Raw genomic sequence first — 13,137 nt, forward strand, 5'->3', positions numbered from 1 at the left:
GGTCCTCTCGACTATGGTGCGTGTCCTCCTATGTGCCTCCTTGTAGGTACCCTCTGCTGCAGTGCTTGGGTTACCAAATGGTGTCATAATCCATGGCTAGATACTTTACCCCTGATCAGCTGAAAGAGAAAATTATTGAGATCATGTTGATGTAGCTTGCCCCATTAATATCACCTTGCATGGCAGTAGTTGACTTGTGTTGTCTGTGACTCTTTTGTGTTATTGTGTTGATTTCTAGGCTTCTAGGATGTACCATTAGCATTGGGTTGTTTCCTTGGCTGAACGAGAATTTGGCTGCTGACCGGTTGTCAGCATATCATTTTGGGAGTTACAGTACAGTGTGTACTCCCTAGCATTGTGACTTGTGATACAGGTGTCCCTGCGTCTTAACTGGGGGTGAGATGATAGTTCCATACACAGATTCAATTTGACAGTGGTGGTAACACATTTGCATCTATGTACCCTAGACATCCCATACCTTTAGACATATGCAATGGATTAATTTAAGCATCAGTGAGACGCTTACATTTTGCAAGGTGACAATTAGCCAATCTTCTCCGTACGTTGTGATCATTGATGCCTTAACATTTGACTGTACACTAATTTCACATGTGTGACAAGTTCACTGCAGACCTATTTCTCTGCCCTTTGCAAGTTGACTCAGGTTGTAACGTCTACCTAGACTACTGCACATGGTCTAGTACAGCTGGCTAACTTGGTTGTGAGGTTGTCGTTTTGAGTTTCAGAAGGTCCGTATGGCAGTACATCTGTTGTGTGTGTGTGTGTTAATTTATCACAATGCGTATGTGTAGGAATGTGCACCTTCCATATAGTAGCATCAAGATGTGTTCTTTGCACAGTCCACTTGCCTCTTGGTAGTGGGCAATGTGAGAGAAGGAGTGATGTGAGATATTGGAATGACTTCAATGATTGCATGTGACCTTTATTGTAGTCATCAAAATGCTATGTGAGTCACAGTGTTTGACCTGCAGCAAATTACATTCCACACCCCTTACACGGTACGTATTGGCTGGAAGAGTGTTTGTTTGGGTGTTATTGATGTGGAAGTGGAGTTTTATCTTCACATATGTCATGCCAGTTGGCACCATGTGTTTGTCATTGTGTTGTCTTACATTTTCCCCTTGTGTCTGTGGAGTGGCATCAGTTTTTATTTGGAACGGTACTTTGTCCCTAGGTGTGTCTCCCATTGGGTGAGGATATCAAACATGCCTAGCGGTGTCACAACCTCAGTGTGTTCCTGTTCACATGTCGCTGTCGTGGTGTTTGTGTTGTTTGTCCTAGAGGGTTGCTGTGTAGTGTGTATGTATATTAGGTTTCTGTACTTATCAACAAGTAGTCCATTGCCATATCGTCCATTCTGGAAGTGTTGATTGATGGTGCAATGACGGAAGATGAATGAATCATGTACACTCCCAGGATACTTTGCCACAATGTTGGTGATCAATCCCTGGTGATCCACAATGGCCTGCACATTGATGGAGTGTGTGTGCTTCCTGTTGCGGTATAGATGTTCAGTTGCAGCAGGTGGCACAAGGCATACATGTGTGCAGTCAATGGCACCAAGGACATGTGGAAATCCATTAATGAGGTAACAACCCTGTTTGGTTTCCTGCTGCTTCTGCTGTGTGTTTGGGAAGCAGATGTGGCGGGGTGTGAGTCTGATGATGTCATCCAGTACCTTGGGCAGGAAGGCAGAGAATGATGGCTGTGAGATCTCAGCAACCAGGGTGCCAGTGGTTTGAAAGGAGCCACTTGCCAACATGTGTAGTACAGCTAGCAGATTGGTTTCTGGTGGGATGGTGCGGGGTGTCTGCAAGCTGGGTGCCAACTGTGGCTCAATGTTGCGCAGCAGCTGCTGAATGGCTTGCCAGTTCAACCTGTACCTTTGGATGATGTCATGTTCCCTGAGGCCATGAAGGGTTGTCCTGGTGCGGAATATCCTCTCCTGCTGTTGGAAAATGGGTTATTGGTAAGGGCAGGTAGGTACCTACACTTAGCAACAGGCCACTAACCTCCACTAAGGTCCAGTTAGGTCTCAGTAAATTAAACCCAGCTCAACCCTTGGTAGCTTGGCAACGGGCGTCAAGGCTTAACTTAGGAGACAGAGGGGGTCATTCTAACCCTGGCGGTAAAACCCGCCAGGGCGAATGACCGCGGTAGCACCGCCAACAGGCTGGCGGTGCACCGCTGGGCATTCTGACCGCGGCGGTTCAGCCGCGCTCAGAAACGGAAAGTCGGCGGTGTACCGCCGACTTTCCGCTGCCCGTGAGAATCCTCCATGGCGGCGGAGCACGCTCCGCTGCCATGGGGATTCTGACACCCCCTACCGCCATCCTGTTCCTGGCGGATCTCCCGCCAGGAACAGGATGGCGGTAGGGGGTGCCGCAGGGGCCCCCGTAAGAGGGCCCCAAAAAGAATTTCAGTGTCTGCCTAGCAGACACTGAAATTCGCGACGGGTGCTACTGCACCCGTCGCACTCCAGCAACTCCACCGGCTCCATTCGGAGCCGGCTTCATCGTTGCTGGGTCTTTCCCGCTGTGCTGGCGGGCGGCCTTTTGGCGTTCGCCCGCCAGCACAGCGGGAAAGCCAGAATGGCCGCCGCGGTCTTGTGACCGCGGTGCGGTGATTTGGCGCCAACCGCATGGCGGGCGGCGACCGCCGCCCGCCGTGGTTAGAATCACCGCCAGAGTGTAAAGCATTCAAATATCACAAAACAGTAATTAAATAAAACACAGGAAACAGTTTAAAAATACAAAACCAATTTATAAAAATAGATTATACTTTTATCTTTAAAATTACAACAAAACGAATGAAATCGGATAAGAGGAACCGGAGATATGAATTTTTAAAGAATTTCTTTTTTTTTTAGCGCCTAGAAACAAAAAGCGCCAATCAGGTCATCTGGTTGCACCTCGACCGGGGCAAAGTCAAAGTTTAAGGCTGACCGCGATGGAGCCCTGCTCGGCTACAGGCCGCGGGAGGCCTCGGTTAAAAGTTTACCTTCACACTTAGTCTCTTTTTCGAAGATTTTCTTCAGCGGGACGAACCTGCCAGTCCAATCTGACCTCCTGGAGCCCTTCTCCGGATACGCGATGCGGGAATCCTCGGTGGAGATTTTTACCTTCGGACTTAGTCGTTTTTTCGAGGTGAAAATCCTTCAACCGGGGTAAACCTGGATCTTGATCTGACGTCCATGGAGCCTTCCTCGGATACGCTGGCTGGGAGGTCCCGGTCAACTTTTTACCTTCGGACTTAGTCTCTTTTTCGGAGATTTTCTTTACCGGGACGAACCAGCAAAACAGGCCGGGTCGCGGTTGAGGCAAGCCGGCTAGAGTTGCCGCCGCGGGTCGGTCCCTCTATGGAGCTTTTTTTTAAAAGTTCTCCAAACTTCTGTGGCTTCTTCCAGATGTCCTTTTAAGGTTCTTTTGGGGTCCACAGCTCATTCCAAGGGTCCAGAAGTTCTGAGATGGTCCGTGGGGGTGCGGACTACAACTCCCAGAATGCACCTGGCGCAAACTCCTTTTTGGCCACTGGACAGTGGTCAGCTGGTCGCTTTCTTCAGGAGTTGGTGCAGGGGACTCTGGTTAGCAATTTTTCACCTGTAACAAACAGGGAGTCCCTCCTTGAACCAGTTGAAGCCAGGCAAAGTCCTTCTTGTGGTGAAGCCCAAGTGTGCAGCTGGTGCAGTCCTTCTGAGTGCAGGTTCCAGGTGCAGGCCAGGGGTCCAGCAGGCCAGTCCTTCTTCTGTTGTTCTTCCTTGTTGGATGTGGTAGGGAACTGAGGTGTGGGTGCTCCTGTGTGAAAAGCAGGGGGGCCCTGGTTCTCCAATCAGGTGCAGGGTCCTTCCCCCTGTGATGACCACTTCCTGGGAAGAGTGGCAAAAATCAATCCCAGGAGGCAACATCCTCCAAAAATCCATCATGGCTGAATCTGATTTTTGGAGGTTACATCTGGCTGAGCCCACCCACTGGTGTGGCCAAAAATCATAAACACACCCCTCTCCTGCCCTCTCCTAATCTAATCAAGGGGGCACCTAGTTGTCTGGGGTTGCAGGATGTGGGGGTGTTGCTGATTGCTCCAAATGTCCTTCTCTGCCTTTGAAGACCAGTTTGGCAGCCCTCCCCCTTCCTGCCTCACCATCTGCTGAGGGGAGATTACCTCCCACAGGCACATTCCTTTGTGTGAAGCCAGGCCACTTCACACCTCATCAAGACAACCTGGCCAGGCTGCTAGAGACTGGCCAATCAGAGCACAGCAGCAAAAACAATGCAGGGCTGAAATTGGCAACTTTTCAGGTAAAGTTTAAAACTCTTTACCTGAACAAGTTATATTAAATCCACCAACTGGAAGTTGTGGGATTTATTAAAACAATTAATTTGATACCAAACTGTTGGTATGCATCATTTAAGGAGACTTTAAAAATTAAAATAAAGTCTCCCCATTCTAGCCTATGAAGGCCATTTACTACAATGAGGGAAAAACAAATTTGGCTGTTTTTACCTCACCAGGGCTTATAAAACTATTTCTATAAAGTCCCTGCTTATAGTTACATGGCACCCAGCCCTAGGGGCACATAGGGCACACCTTAGGGGTGACTTATACATAAAAATAAGGTAGTTTAAGACTTTGAAACTACTTTCAATTCCAAAGTCGAATTTGCATATAACTTTAATTTAAAAGCAGCCAGCAAGGCAGGCCTGCCTTTAAAATGACACTGGGCACCTCAGCAGTGCACATATGGGTGCACTACCTATGCTGTGGTCCCTAAACCGTAGAACCACTAAGGGTGTGGGGTAGTAGGGGTTGAGGGTGGAACTTAACCGGTGTTCCCTCAAAAGGCGGTATCAATTAGGTCGCCTTAACAGCATCTAGTGCGACGCGCTGCTTTTCGACCGCGGGACTCCATTTCCCAGAGTCCCGCGGCCCAGCGCGACGCGACGCACACTCTGCGGCGCGTCATCACTTGGCGCCCCACCGCGTCACTCCCACAGGACGCGGTCGGAGCGCCCCACCCTCACCAGCTCGTCCTTTGGCCACGGGACTCCCCGGTTGAGGAGACTCGAGGCCCAACGTCTCGCACTTCATAGCACGTCACGATTAGGCGCCCGGCCACGCCCCTCTCACAGGACGCGCTCTGAAAGCTGGCCTCACTGCAATGGGGCCAGCCACATCAAGACATCGGCTGCATAAACAATACGTTCTCTGAACGCCGACGCTTAATTGGCACCCTCATTACCATAAATACCGGGCCAGCCCCTCATTCCTCACCAAAGCGGTCTGGCACCGGCACGTAGGTACTCTCCACGGTAATCCCTTTGGAGTGGTAAGTTATATCTACATGGCACCCTTGGATTCTCTTTTTTCTTATTTTTCTCTTTTTTTCCTCTTGTCCCCTTAGTCTCCTCTCCCTTCTGTAACCCTCTATCTCCCCTTCCTTCTTACTCCTAAGAGTGTGACTGCAAGGGAATACCCCTCCCCCCGGCGCTATTCAGACCAGAGGCCAACCGCCCTCGTTCCGGGATAAGTTAATAGTGCATGTGGTTTTGATTGTTTTTACACGTGTTTAAAGTTTGTCACGTCGTTTTTGCTGTGTTGTGTGCAGTGGTGTGCCACTTTCTCACCCCTATTAATTTGTGGTTCATTTATCAGCCATTACAGACCTACCACACCATGAACCACCTGTTCAGGTAGGCTCCTTATGATTCACTTTGAGCACTTCACTTACCGTTAGTGCTCCAAGACCCTGACGAATGCCCCTGACCTACCAGCACTTTGTGAGGGCAGAAACATGTTGGTCGTACGCATTCCTTTTTAGACTTTAGGAGACATTATTCTCCAGTGAGCCTCCTCCCCACTTTTTAACCTTACCAACATGCACCTCCATTAAAATTTAATTAGCATTAATTGGTGACATGTGTGGTAATTTTATCTCCACCTCATCTGGATCCCTGTATCTATCCAGCTAGTTTAATTTCAGCACTCCCTCTGGTTCTTTTAACCAAGAGGTTGAGTCTGCCCAAGTAGTATCATCTTACTTGGGTGGGGCTAGGTGGTCAAATGATGAAGCAAGACACTATTATGTGTGTGAGACCACCTAGTCCGTAAGGGGACTCCCCCTTTCTCTCTCCCCCCCTAGGACAACACAGTTTCTCATTCCTGAGACACTCTTTGCTCATGCCTTCTACAACCCGTATGTTAAGGCGACCTAATTGATACCGCCTTTTGAGGGAACACCGGTTAAGTTCCACCCTCAACCCCTACTACCCCACACCCTTAGTGGTTCTACAGATTTCTCTTGGGAGGTGGTGTGGGTTAGCTAATACTCCCAGTACTCTCCTTTTGTGTTTTATGTGGTCCCTAAACCTACATGCCCTACCATATACTAGGGACTTATAGGTAGCTTGGCTTAGCCAATTATAATTAGCCTAATTTGCATATCCATTTTACACAGAGCACAGGCCCTGGGACTGGTCAGCAGTACCCAGGGCACCATCAGAGTCAGGAAAACACCAGCAAAAAGTGGAAATGGGGGCAAAATGTTAGGGGGCCTCTGCAATCAGCCCTGTTTTCTCACACCAGCCCCCCCCAGCCCACACGCCCAGGAGACTCAGCCCAACCCTGGGAGAGTCTTCCTGGCTTGTTCGGCGAGGAAGACAGTGAAGAAAACTGGCTGTCCCTTTGCAGGGCCTACTCTGCCTTACATCCTCCTGCCATGGCCACTCCCTCTGGGTAGTGAAGCCATCCCAACATTGAAAGGACCCATCTCAAACTGAAACTTCCCTCTAGGGGTCTTCCTCCTCTCTCTCTGCCAACTTGGGTAGTGAGGTGCCCACCTCCCCTACTCCTAACTTTGCTAGGGCAACACCTAGCTTACCCAAAGAGGTCACCCAACACTTGAGCAACCCCACCATGACCAACAGGGTCAGGGGGCCTACTTTGCTATTGGCCCTGGGGTCTGCCTCCCAGGCCAAGTACAGTGCTGCCAGGAAGGCTAGCACCCAGCAGAGGCTACTGAGAGCTGTCAGTACCCAGAACCACACCCTAAGCTCTCCACTGACAGGTGGCTGAGCTGCTTTAGGGGCAACTGTGGGGTCCTGGCACCCCTCTTGCTGTCTAGAGTGGGGGGCTACCACCTCCTGTGGCAGACACCCTCCTTCCACTCTCCCTTCTGTCAGTGCAGGGGCAACACCTTGCATCTGGACAGCTGCCTGACTACTCAGGACTTCCTTGGGGTCAGGTGAGGCCTCACCAGTGCCAACTCTGGGCTCCCCCCCTAGTGGGGCAGAAGGCCTTTGGCTCCCTGGAACTCTCTTTAAGAGTGGCCTACCCTTCCTTTTCTTCTTTCCTTTTCTTGGGGACCCCTGTCTCCTAACTGTAGGGACTGACTCCCCAGGACTTTGGGTTGGGGGAGCGCCCTGGGTGACCGCCCCATCTGGGACCAGAGTCACCTCTGGGAGGTCATTGCCCAAGATACAATCTAGGGGGAGGTCAGCACTGACTACCACCCTAAACCAGTCAAGGATAACCTCCCTCTCTAGGGGCACTATGGCTACAGGTTGGGAGGTGACCTCCCCTGTGGCTATCCTGACTTTCCTGGTCTCTCCTGGGACATACATGTCTGGGGTCACTAACCTGTCACTCACTATAGTGTGACTGGCACAGGTGTCTCTCAGGCCAGTGGTAGGGATCCCATTCACCTGAATTGGGTCAAAGTGCCTACTCCCACCCTCAGGGATCACCAGCTTACCATCTTGTCCTGTCTCCCAGCTCAATGCTAGGAGGACTTCATCATCTGAGGAGTCCTCCTCCATGGCTACACTGGACAGCCCAGTGCTAACCACCTTCTTTGGACAGGCTGCATCTCCTCTAAAGTGACCTGTCTGCTGACAGTCAAAGCAAGCCTTACTGTCCAAGAGCTTTTTTAACCCTGGGTCTCCCTGTCTCTGCTTGTCATAGTGGGAGTGGGATTTACTCTCCTCCTTCTTAGGGTTATGGGGTACAGAGGTAGTCTCTGTGGTGGGCTTACCACCTCCCTCCTTAGGTTTTTGGGGACCTGACCCCCCTTCTTGGAGTCTCCCTCCTGGGACTTGACAACCACCCTGGTTCTCAAACACTCATCAGCTGCCTCCCCTAGCTCTCTAGGGTTGGTCAGCTTAGAGTCCACTAGATGCTGGCGTAACCTTTCTTGGGTACAATTGGTCAAGATGTGCTCTCTCATGATCAGATTGTATAACCCCTCATAAGTATTTACTTTGTTACCAATAATCCAGCCCTCTAGTGCCTTAAGTGAGGTGTCTACAAAGTCAACCCAAGACTGGGTACTGACCTTCTGGGTGTCCCTGAACTTCATTCTATACTGCTCTGGGGTCAGACCAAACTTCTTGGTTAAGCACCTCTTCATACTAGGGTATGAATCTGCCTCCCCCCCTTAAGGTCAGAAGCCTATCCCTCCCTGAGTTGGGGACCAACTCCCACAAAAGGGAACCCCAGTATTGAGGCCTAACCCTTCTCATTTGGAGTGCCCTCTCAAAGGCCTCCAACCACTTGTCTATATCATCCCCCTCTACATAAGCAGGAACCACCCCCTTGGGTAATCTGGGGCAAACCACCCCACCCATGGACGCATCAACTTCGCTGTCGCTGCCACCATCTCTTTTTTCTTCCCTTGCCCACTTTTTCTCTTCTAGGGCCAGCTTCTGTGCTTCCAAAGCTATGAATGCTAGCTGGGCCTCCAGCTCTCTTTCCCTGGGGTACAGGTTCTTTCCTCCTGAAGGGAACCCCTTCCCCCAACTAGCTTTGGGTCTGCCCCAAGTGACTGTATGTAATGAGGACCGGTCTTCCTCATCCTCACTTAGGCTCAGATGCCCTTCCTCCCTTGAGTGGTTTGAGCTAGCATCCTCCCCTACTTCTCCCTCCTCTGGAGCTTCCTCTGGGTCTACCTCTTGGGCCTCAGCTCATGCTGTCAGGAATTTGATCAGGACATGCTTCATGAGGTCAGTGGTTGCAGGCAACCCTCTTTCAGTACACAACCCCCTAAGCTGGACAACTGTCAGTGTGGGTAGGCTAGCTAGATCAAGCTCCATGATTCCCTAGTTTTGTGTTAGCAAAAACATTTTGCAAAAATTGGAAACAAGAATTTAGAAAAATCACAAAAATTCAATAATTGAAATTAATCCAAATTAAAAATGTAATTTTTTTTTTGTACTGGGACAATTTAAAGGATTTTTAATTTGTTTTACTTAAAACTGTAACGTGATACTGAACACAAGTACAGGATCCCACCACTGCTCACCAAAAATGTTGGAAAATGGGTTATTGGTAAGGGCAGGTAGGTACCTACACTTAGCAACAGGCCACTAACCTCCACTAAGGTCCAGTTAGGTCTCAGTAAATTAAACCCAGCTCAATGCTTGGTAGCTTGGCAACGGGTGTCAAGGCTTAACTTAGGAGACAGAGTGTAAAGCATTCAAATATCACAAAACAGTAATTAAATAAAACACAGGAAACAGTTTAAAAATCCAAAACCAATTCATAAAAAAAGATTATATTTTTATCTTTAAAATGACACCAAAATGAATAAAATCGGATAAGTGGAACCGGAGATATGAATTTGTAAAGATTTTTTTTTTTTTTTAGCGCCTAGAAACAAAAAGCGCCAATCGGGTCATATGGTTGCACCTCGACCGGGGCAAAGTCAAAGTTTAAGGCCGACCGCGATGGAGCCCTGCTGGGCTACAGGCAGCGGGAGGCCTCGGTTAAAAGTTTACCTTCACACTTAGGTGGTCATTACAACCCTGGTGGACGGTGTTAAAGCTGCGGTAATACCGCAAACAGGCCGACGGACAAAAAAAGGGAATTCTGACCGTGGTGGAAACCACCAACATAGACAGCTACTTTAACACTCCGACCGCCACGGCGGTACAGACAAGCAGTGCAGCGGTCATCGCCAACAGATAGGCGGAAGACATTGTACCGCCCACAGAATCAAAACCCGCCAATCCGCCACCTTTTCCGGGGCGGATTCACCGTGGATAAAAAGACGGCGGAAACAGCTTTTGCAATGGGAAAACGCTCACCTTAACACACTCCACGAGGAAGGAGGCCACCATGGAGCCCGAACTACAAATACTCCCTGCGCTTGTCTTTCTGCTCCTCTACGATCACCATCTACGTAGGCGCCAAAGACAACGGTGAGTACTGCACCTATGACATAGGGGAGGCAAAAGTCAGGGACACACACACGCAACACCCCCACCCCCACCCCGACCCTCACCCACTACAACACACACACCAATGCATGTCCAAAGATCACAGTAACAACCCCCCCCCCCCGGAAATATGCAAAGACAAAAGGAAATCAGTTCAAACATTGTAATGTATCAAACCACAGTAACCAAATATATACAGATATATACACATTCCAGAATTCATACATTACGATTAGTAGTGCAGGTATGCACATATCAATGTCCGTGCACCACTGGGCCCAAAATGCATGGGCGAGGCCCACACTAGATACCTGTCCACAAACGGAGAGAACACTGCAGGGACATCAGATAGAAATGCAACAGGCACCTCAGGGGGAAGGGAAGGGGGAGCACCTCAGCCGGATTACAGCACCACGCCAGATCCACGACGGGGTTCCATGCCCATTGATGTATCCTGGGGAGTACAAAGCCACAGTCTCTCAAGTCTCTACAGTGGGTGGGTTGCCCACTGCATTATCCTGGGGAGTGCAAAGCCACGGTCTCTCAAGTCTCTACAGTGGGTGGCTTGCCCACTGCTGCATCCTGGGAAGTGCAAAGCCACAGTCTCTCAAGTCTCTACAGTGGGTGGCTTGCCCACTGCTGCATCCTGGGGAGTGCAAAGCCACAGTCTCTCAAGTCTCTACAGTGGGTGGCTTGCCCACTGCTGCATCCTGGGGAGTGCAAAGCCACAGTCTGTCAAGTGGATAACAGTCTCCACTGGTTCTGGAGGGGACTGGTGCCCAGACTGCATCAGGCTCCCCGTGACGGTTCCTGTTCCGTCACTGTCCCAGCTGCACATGGGCTAACGATGCTTGATTTGGTGGTCTTATCCCTGTCCAGCGGTGCTTTGCCATGTCGGTCTTTGCCCTGTTCAGCGGTGCTTTGCCCTGTTCAGCGGTCTTCACCATGGCGGTCTTTTCCCTGTTCAGCGGTGCATTGCCATGGCGGTCTGTGCCCTGTTCAGCGGTGCTTGACTTTGCAGTTTCTGACCTGTTCAGCGGTGCTTTGCCCTGTTCAGCGGTCTTCACCATGGCGGTCTTTTCCCTGTTCAGCGGTGCATTGCCATGGCGGTCTGTGCCCTGTTCAGTGGTGCTTGACTTTGAAGCTTCTGACCTGTTCAGCAGTGCTTTGCCCTGTTAAGCGGTCTTCACCATGGCGGTCTTTTCCCTGTTCAGCGGTGCATTGCCATGGCGGTCTGTGCCCTGTTCAGTGGTGCTTTGCCCTGTTCAGCGGTCTTCACCATGGCGGTCTCTGACCTGTTCAGCGGTGCTTTGCCATGTCGGTCTTTGCCCTGTACAGCGGTGCTTTGCCCTGTTCAGCGGTCTTCACCATGGCGGTCTCTGACCTGTTCAGCGGTGCTTGCCTTTGCTGTCTGACCTGTGCATTGGTGTGTGGCATGACGGTCCCTCATTGCCCAGTGGGGCTGTGGCTGCCGGGGCCCTCCAGGGCACTGACGCTGGCGGTGCTCTCTGGACCAGTGACTACAGTGCTGCCCTCCAGGGCACTGACTCTGGCGGTGGTCTCCGGATCAGTGACGATTGTGCTGCCCTCCTGGGCACTGACTCTGGCGGTGGTCTCCTGACCAGTGACGATTGTGCTGCCCTCCTGGGCAATGACTCTGGCGGTGGTCTCCGGACCAGTGACGATTGTGCTGCCCTCCTGGGCACTGACTCTGGCGGTGGTCTCCTGACCAGTGACGATTCTGCTGCCCTCCTGGGCAATGACTCTGGCGGTGGTCTCCGGACCAGTGACGACAGTGCTGGTGGTGGCGTCCCGGCCACCGGGGAGGATGGCGCCCTTCTCCGCCGTACTGCTCTTCCCAGACTGTGCAGACTTCTTCTGGCCCTTCACCACCTTTGGAGGAGTCACAGCTGACTTGGCACTCCCCCTGGGACCCTTGTGAGCAGTTTTGCCGCCAGGAGTCTTCACCCTGTCCCGTCGGCCACTTTCCAACTTAAGGTGCTTTACAGGGGGTGGACTGGCAGTGCTTTGGCTCCGTGTCACACTGGCTGCCCTGGTGGCCGGTGCACTCCACACACCTTTAACACGCACCACTGGTACTGGACTTTTTTTGGCTGAGGTGCTACTACGGGACATATGAATTGGAGGGACGGGGTGGTGGCAAAGAGGTCAACGTTGCTGAGGAAGAGTTGTTGACGAAGACTGGGATGGGTAGCTGGAGGGGGTTTGTGAGTGGAGGAAGAGGAGGTGGTTGTAGGAGGTGTAACTTTAGGTGATTTGGGTGCAGGTACTGGAGGCTGTCGTGAGGTGGATGGATGTTGGGTGTGTGGGTGGCCGCGTTTCTGTACTTTGGGAGGGAGCGTCACAGACACACTGGGAGTGGACACAGGGGACGTGTAAATGGTAGTGGGGGTGGTGAGTGCAGGTGAGCGGGGTGTGGTGCTGGGTGTTCTGGTGCGAATCCTAGTGCCTGTAGATGTAGTGCATGCAGGTGAGAGTGTAGACGACACTAGGAGGGAGGAGGGAGACGACGAGGAGGGGGACACAGTGGAGGCAGTGGATTTTGTTGTGTCTGTATGAGGGTGATGCTTGTTTGAGTGCCTGTGGGTTGTGTGGTGCTTATGTTTGCCTGAGCTACTTTTGTGTGTTGAGGTGTATGCATGCTTGTCTGATGGTGTGCTTGGGATAGGCTGGGGTACAGGGGACAGGGTCTGGGTGGAGGAAGTTGGAGGTGGGAGGCTATACACAGGGACAATGGCTGCCATCAGTGCTGAGGCCTGAGATTGCAGGGTTCGATGAAGGGCAGCCTGACCAGAATGAATGCCCTCCAGGAATGCAATACCGTGTTGCAACTCCCTTTCTACACCCTGGATGGCATTCACAATGGTAGACTGCCCAACAGTGAGTG

This window comes from Pleurodeles waltl, chromosome 7 (genome assembly GCF_031143425.1).
Source record: "Pleurodeles waltl isolate 20211129_DDA chromosome 7, aPleWal1.hap1.20221129, whole genome shotgun sequence".
Taxonomy (NCBI): Eukaryota; Metazoa; Chordata; class Amphibia; order Caudata; family Salamandridae; genus Pleurodeles; species Pleurodeles waltl.